The sequence below is a fragment of the Silene latifolia genome, chromosome Y (assembly GCF_048544455.1).
Source record: "Silene latifolia isolate original U9 population chromosome Y, ASM4854445v1, whole genome shotgun sequence".
Lineage (NCBI taxonomy): Eukaryota > Viridiplantae > Streptophyta > Magnoliopsida > Caryophyllales > Caryophyllaceae > Silene > Silene latifolia.
This window is the reverse complement of record NC_133538.1, coordinates 123,569,659-123,577,933: the sequence shown is the minus strand read 5'-3', so window position 1 is coordinate 123,577,933 and position 8,275 is coordinate 123,569,659. Positions and strand designations below refer to the sequence as shown.

The 8,275-nt window shown below is 36.0% G+C and overlaps 1 non-coding gene across 1 annotated transcript; it reads left to right on the top strand.

Annotated features, from left to right (window-relative positions):
- The first annotated feature begins 5,874 nt into the window (after positions 1-5,874).
- On the top strand, positions 5,875-5,981 carry LOC141635209 (small nucleolar RNA R71). The gene has a single exon (XR_012539911.1). It is a non-coding gene; the product is annotated as a small nucleolar RNA R71 (small nucleolar RNA).
- Positions 5,982-8,275: the final 2,294 nt, after the last annotated feature.

Sequence of the window (8,275 nt, the reverse complement as noted above, 5' to 3'; positions counted from 1 at the left end):
ATAGATAATAAATTGACATGACCTCTCGCTAAAACCATTAATTGAGACATAGCCTTACCAAATAGTAGAAACCATGAAAACCTATTTCGCGAGGGAGTACACTCGGCTACCCCGGGGTACAAACCTTGTTACGTAGGGGAAGTGGGTGATAAATGTATAATCCACCGAATTCATGTTGATAAGGGTTTCATCGGCTACCCCGTGCCTAAGTTGATGTGGGTTTGGATAATGGACACATTTATTCGAAATTTGGATTGAACTCAACAAAAGTAATTGATAAGGGTTTCATCGGCTACCCCGTGCCCTTGTTGATGTGTTTTGGGCTATAGATAAACATTAGAGTAAGTTTATCGACCAAGAGTTCTAAAAGTAGAATCGATTAAAAGGTTAATCCACCGAGTTATATTGATAAAGGTTTCATCGGCTACCCCGTGCCTAAGTTAATATGAATTTGGGTCTTGGAATCATTTATCTAGTTGGGTAGAGGTCACTAGAAAAATGCATAAAACTTGTTTAAATCATACATTTTTACGAGTATTATTATTAAAACGACATTTGTTTTACTCCTTATATTTTGTTTTGTAGACCACTTCTTTTCTCGTAACAAATGGCAACACCAACTCCAAACGCCACACCTCTCGCTAGTTCATCTTGGCTCCGATCCTTTATGGATCGATGTAAACTTGAAAAGAATGGGTCAAATTTCTCCGATTGGGATGCCCAACCCAAATTAGCCGCCGAAGGTGACGACAAGCTTCGCTACCTTACCGAGGCCTCTCCACCCGAACCTACTACTAGGTCAACGGCCGCCACTAGGGAAGCATATGAGGCTTACCAAAAGGAGTCCGCCGAAATGAAAAATGTCTTGATATTTGCGATGGAGGCGGACCTCCAAAGGAGAGCCTTTAAAATGGGCAATGCTAATGAGATTTACTCCAAACTTGTGACACTGTTTTCACAAGCTCCGCGAATCGTCCAATATGAGGCGGCCGCGGCATTCTTTGATCTTGACTTCAAAGAGGCCCAAAAGGTTAGCCCTCATGTGCTCAAACTTATTGAGCTTGTCGAGACCTTGAAAATTCAAAAGGTTGAAATCCCCAAAGAACTCATTGTAGATAGGATTCTACACTCCTTGTCCAAAGTCAAAGCGTATGTTCAATTCCGGGTGAATTTTAACATGCAAGACAAGGATGTGTCTCTTGAAGAGTTGCACAAGTTACTTGTGCAAGCCGAGAGGGACATGGGGTTAAATGTGAACCCACCAAAGGATGTGCTTAACATAAGCACTAAGAGTAAGGGGAAGTTCAAGAAGAATGGGAGAAAGGGCAAGAAGCAAGCTCCCACATTCACCAAAGCTAAGACTTGTGAAGCTAGCACTTCAAAAGTCAAGAAGGGTCCTCTTGATAAATGCCATTATTGTAATGGTATGGGACATTGGAAAAGAAATTGTTCCAAATACCTTGGTGATATTAAGGCTGGAAAGATTACTCTAGTAGGTAAATGACTATCCTTCTTTTATGTTTCTAATTCAACTATGGTATTATGATGCAAAGTTGTGATAATGTATCTCCCTTTTTATTGTAAATAGGGCCTCCACCAAGCAAAGACAAGAGAAAGGAAAAGCAAGCATGAGAAACCATGGAGAAGCTATGGATAGCTTTTATGGAGCTTTCCTTTTCATTGTCTTATTTTAAATTATGTTTTGGATTTTTAGTACTTTAAGTTTCCGTGTTCGACATGGAAAGGTATTTTGGAAAATGGTTTGTATTTTGGATAATGCTTGCACTTTGAAACATAAGATTATTCACTTAAAGTGATCTATTAGACAAATATAATGACGGGTTTCATTATATGTCCACATGCTTAAGGCTTGTGTATGATCGTTTATAAAGCGATTTTGGGTCTATGAACTCTCTTAAAGGAATGTCAATCACCAAGTACACATATAAAATCAATAACTATTAGTCTAACTATGAGATAGTTCTCCTTATACTTCAACATCATTAATTTGTGTCTCATATGCTATCTTTAAATCTATAGTGTATTTATTCTAAAGATAGAGTGGGAGAAAAATGAGGAGACAACACACAAGGCAAGATAAAATTGTGTACTTGTGTAAATGAAGATCTACGCAAGAGAGAATGATTTGAATGAAGGTATATCTATTTACATAGTATACCGAATAGATGAGATCTATGGTCTCAAGTAAGTTCTATATGACTAAAGAGACCAAGTGAAGTAATCGAAAAAAAAATATATTCTTATGATAACTACACGAGGAGACCAAAAGAAAGTTTTTGAATAAAAATGACTAATGTAAAGTCTTAACAAGTTTTTGACTAAGTTTATGGAAATTTTGACCAATAGTTTCAACCTTGAGATTTACTTAAGAGCCTAAATGAATCAAAGTTACATACTAGTTATGATCAAGATGCAAAATTTGATATACCGATATCTTCAATGGCCAAAGTTTTAACCACTCAAATGTCATTGCTTAACCTCATTATGAAATGGTTAAACCTCCTTCCAAAAGGGTATTTGCGAAGGACGTATTCTAGATATTGTTTATATTTGAATAATGACATTGCTACACATCATTATGACATGAGTGTGTTGGAGATTTAAAATCTCTTTCCGTAAGGTTAAGATGAGACCACTTCAAAATAGGTATTTTGAAAGGATATGATGGGAGTATCCTAATAACTTGGCAATGCAATTTATATTTCAATTCTTGATAAATTTCGATTGAGAAGGCAATTTCGAAATGTGTAGAATTGAGTGGGAGTTAAGAAATTCTCATGTGAAGACATGGAATTTAGTGGGAGCTATCATCCTTTGAATGTTTACAACTCATCACTCATTAAAAAATGACGAGCTAATACCTTCTTTCATAAAGAAGCTTTTGAGTTTTCAATTCTGGATGAAAAATGACTATGATGAATCCAGTTACATCAAGGGATGTTGGATTAGTATTAAGAGATACACATCGTATCAACATTCACATAGGTTATTCATGTAGATGAAAATGGAATTGCCATTAGCAGTCATGGTCGTTCATTGAACCTATGAACGGTTGATCTCATGATTATTAGTAACTAATGTTTCCGCCATTAGAATAATCATGTACATGTCCAATTATGAATCATATGCATAAGAGCATGATGATTGATTGTTAAGCCATAATAGAAACGTCATGAATTCTCGAGTAGAATCCGATGAGCTATTTCAGTGTTTGACGGAATGCTCTATTGTGTGTCATGAGGTTGCACATATTATAGAAAATCCGAACACATATAAGGATTTATGAGAATCCCAAATCTTTCAAGCCTAGAAAGAGAAATAAGAAGTTTTGAGAAAGATGCTTAGTTGAATAAGAGGTTATTCAAAAATAATCTTTCCTAGTTAAGCTAGGACTTGTGAGAAGTGCTAGGCTAATAATCTTGAGACTCTACAAAACATGTACCTAGTGCATCGTGTGTGGATGGAGTACTTGATCAGTACAAGTTATATCATTCATCACAAATTCGTTCGTTATGTGATAATCGATAAGAAAGTTCTTTCAAGTTAAAGAACCAAAACCAAGGTCGGGAACCTTGATGTGTACTTGGTAAGATTCATGCTATGAAAGAGTACATGAATGTAAAAGAAAATGCAAGTGTAAGAAGTTTGAACATATGGACACATGGCATGTTAAACTTCTATTGCAATCAATAAGTGTTTACACTTACGATATACATCACAAGGTTGTAATATGATATTGACTACCCGAGTGTGATGTCGACATTTGTCGTTTGAGTTATTATTAACTCATCTTGTACATTTTTATATCCAAACGGGTTGTGGAGACAATTGAACCCCGTTAAAGTGAACACGGATTAACATTGTGTTTGCCCATAGTTACTTGTATGAGGTGACGTCTCGAAGTGACTAGAGTGTGATGCGATTGATGGCAAGTTCAAGTGCTATAGAGTCATGTGAGATGACTAGTCGATCACATAGGCAGACTGTTAGGAACTTTTTGTCGGGCCTAATGACCGCTTATAGAGTTCTGGCAAATTTGTATAGCCTGGTCGTGGCGAGAGCTGCTATAGTATTCAAATGAGTCGATTCTTTTGACTAAAGGCTATTCGCCCAAGATGGCACGATTTGATTAACTTTGATTTGTGTTACTACGACCTTCGTAAATGGGGTCAAATGGGCATATTTTGGGTTATGATGGCGTGGCTAGTCGAAGGGAATGAGTGCGATAGGAATTGTCCACCCTAGTCAGGGTTATAACAATATCTCAGGGCCACTCGAGGAGTAATGAACTGGAAATGCGTGGCCACGCTCGGAAAGTATCTATGATAGATAAGTCCGGTCAATCAGTTATTCTCCAGATCGAGGAAACCACTCTCGATATGATCACTTGCAAGTACGACCTGAAAGACACCTTGCATTGAGTGGGAGATAGTAATAGGACAAGAATTGGTGACGCACACTTGTCGAGGACAAGTGGGAGATTGTTGGAATATGTGTCCTCCGACAATAATGCGATCACGACTTTTGATCATGATGATCACATGTTTAAATCTCATTATAAAGAATACAATTGGGAAGTAATTTTGTTACTGTCAACTGGTCAACATATATCGGTAATGATTTGCTGACTAGAGTTTGACATTACTGTCGTGCGATGGTGGTGATCAGTTGACCCCTAGGTCATACCTATAGGGCAACACTCTTAATTGATTGTTTAATTAATCGTATAAAGTTACGAGTTAATTAAATTATTTGAAAATTGACGGACGGTTTTGGAAGTAAAATTTACGTATCATATTGAAATGTGATTAAATAAGATACGATCTGAGTAATTGAATCGTATCATTACTCGGATGAAATAATTGTTTAAGGTAACAATTAAATTTGAATGAATTATTATAAATACAATCTGTTGTGATTTATAAATGGTAAAATATTTTGGTACAAGTAATTATGATATTACTAAGTCGATTTTTGTATGTGACGTATTTTAATAATACGTTGATTTTTAATATGTTAAAAATATATAACAAATTTATGTGACATGTGACATGTGACATATTGACAATTGACAAAAATAAAATGGATTACTTGTTATCCATGTGTGCCGAAAATTAGGGGAAGAAATAGGAAAATATTGTGTTTTATTAAGTTAATGGAAATACAATGATTACCTACTATTTAGCCATGCAACCCTATTGTTTATTGTTAAGAGCAACAATTGCATGCATTGGCTCCCCTAAAAGCCCCCCCTTCCACCCGGTTTTGAGAAGACAAAAACCATCATGGTTTTTCATATTTTTACCTAATAATATACAAAATGTTGTGTATCACAAATTCATTTCAACACTCATCCAAAATTAGTATTCTAGAGAGAAAAATAATTCTCCTCTTCTTCTCTCTATAAACCGAAATATTAAGTGTATTATAATATTTTTGGGTCATTTTCTACTAGATTAATATTGTACTAGTTCTTATAATATTAATCTTAATTAAGAGAAAGCTTTGGGTATAAATCCTAAGGAGAGATCCTACACTTGGATCTTGGTTCTTCCATTAAAGGAAAGCTCAAGAACAAAAGAAAAGGAGATTTCTTTTGTGCCCATAAAACCGAAACATCCAATGTAAGAACATGATTTCTCCTCTATTTTGCTCTTTTGTTTGCATGCATAAAATCCATATTTAATTTTATGACAAATTAAATTAAATCATATATGAATATGTAAGTATATAGATCTACTTTTCCTTCAGTCATCAACTTCGGTAAACATACCATTTGACCCCATATTGAGAATGTTTCGGGAGTCTTCATATAGACCATTCCAAAATGGTTGTACAAGGAACCACTCGCTAAGTCCATGGTGTGGACAAGATCGACAAGTGTCCTTGAATCTCTCCCATGCTTCATACAAATATTCCTCATCCCTTTGTTTGAACCTAGTGATTTGGCCTCTCAACATGTTAGTCTTCTCCGGAGGATAGAATTTCTTGTAGAAAGCAAGTGCCAATTTCTTTCAAGAGTCAATACCAAGAGTAGCCTTATCTAGGCTCTTCAACCATCGTTTCGCAGAACCAATCAAAGAAAAAGGAAATAAGACCCATCTAATTTGTTCTTGAGTAACTCCGGTTAGAGAAATCGCATCACAATAGTCACAAAAAGTCTCCATATGAGAATGAGGGTCTTCACTAGGCATCCCCCCAAATTGACTTCTCTCAACTAGTTGTATAAATGCGGATTTTGCAATGAAATTACCGGTTAGGTGTTGTGGGGTAGGAGTACCATTTGGTAGGTTCTCCTCAGTTGGTACGGAATGTGATGAAAATTTAGGCATTGTGGGTTGATTTTGTGGTTGGTTTTGTGTTGGGTTATCCTCTCATTCTCTTACAAAAGGGTTGGTAAACTCAATATTATTTGGTTGAATGTCCACAATCTCACCAATACCTCTCAAAGTATTTCTAGCAAGTCTTCTATTATTGGTCAAAGTCTTTCAATTTGAAGATCAATGGGTAACAAGTTACCTTTTGATCTCCTAGACATGCAAAATATCAAACAACTCGAAAACAATTAGAACAAACCATGAGGAGTTTAACTTCCCCAAGGTAAAGAAAGACACAACTAAAAATAATTAAAGAAAATCAAATTAAGTTAACACCGTCCCCGGCAACGGCGCCATTTTTTGTTCAATCGATTTTGTTACTCGTCGTCAAACGTTACCTTGACCAAAACAATATTTATAACTTCACAAACTACTCTACTCTTAGTAAAGAGGTAAGTAAAGGGCGGATCCCAAGGGACGGGTATTGATGTAGCATTTTCAATTGCAAATGATTGTGTCTAAGGGTGTCACAATTTAGGTTGAGATAGGAGATCAACTAAACTAATCAACAATATAAAAGTAAAGCAATGAAAACAAGCAAGATGATTAAAATGAGATGTAAACAATTGATTAAAAGCACTAGGGTGTCATGGGTTCATAGGGGATTCATGGGATTTGATCATACAAACATATTCTCTACTAGATGCAAGCACTTATTGTTGTGATGGGATCGAGTTAGTGTATATCTTAAAATCCCTAAGAAGGTTTGGGTCCCGAAGCCGAATCGATTAGATTGTACAACACCTACAAGTCGACTTAATCCTTCCTATCCAACTATGTGCATGGTCTAATGAGACTCGAGCTGGTTTATGTCTTACAAGTCTCATTGAAAACGTAAGTGATGGATAAAAAATGCAAGAATTCATAGGCTCGCATTTCATCAAACATAACATGTGCATAAGTTGGAATCACAACACTCAAGCAAATTAATTATGAAAACATATTAGATTAAGCATGAATCAATCCCCGTGTTGGTTTCACCTAATTCCCCATTAACCTTAGTTAAGGAAACTACTCACTCATTATCAAGATTAACATGCTAACAAGGTTGTCAATCATACTAGGAAGGCAAAACATGATGAATAAATGAAAATGATTAACAATAATTAAAAAGGATTAAGAGAGAATTATAACTATGAAGATAATTCCAAAGAATAAAGCAAAGAATAATAGATGTACTTTGATACGTGCATTTTATTTAGCCTTTTTAGTCTTATATTACACATACTATGCATTTTTGTACTGTTATGTATTGCAAAATGCCCTGAATTGGCTACTTTGGTTTGTTTTGTCTGATTTGCAGAAATGAACCTGAAAGTGGTGGAACTGTACTTTTTTCGTCCTATTTAGCATGCATAATGAGGAGACGGGAATGTTAGAGCAAGTGATATTCCTTGGATTGCGTGAAGAATGGTCAAGGAAGCGGTCAAAGAAACCTTAAGAGGCTGATCTGAAGAAAAGCACTCGATCGAAGGGTTCTAGTGTTCGATCGAGTGGTTTGGAGGACACGAGAGGTCGATCGAGTACTTTTGTGTACTCGATCGAAATGCTGAATACTGGAGTTCCTCGATCGAGAGCTTTATTTGCTCAATCGACAGGAAAAGCTGGAGAAGACCTCGATCGAGTGGTCTGAATTCACTCGATCGAGAAGATTTTAGTTTTACGCGGGCTTTAGTGACCCGTGTTACTATTGTTTTGTTTAAGCTTTGTTTTTCCTATTTAAGCATACGTTAATTAGGTCATTATATATCTTATTCATATACTCTTCCTCTACTTTTTCTTCTAAACCTACTGCTTAATCTCTTAATCTTGTACTTTGCTTGTGGATTGATCTTTACGCCGGATTGCTTTTAATTGTAATCACTCTTTCTTCCTCG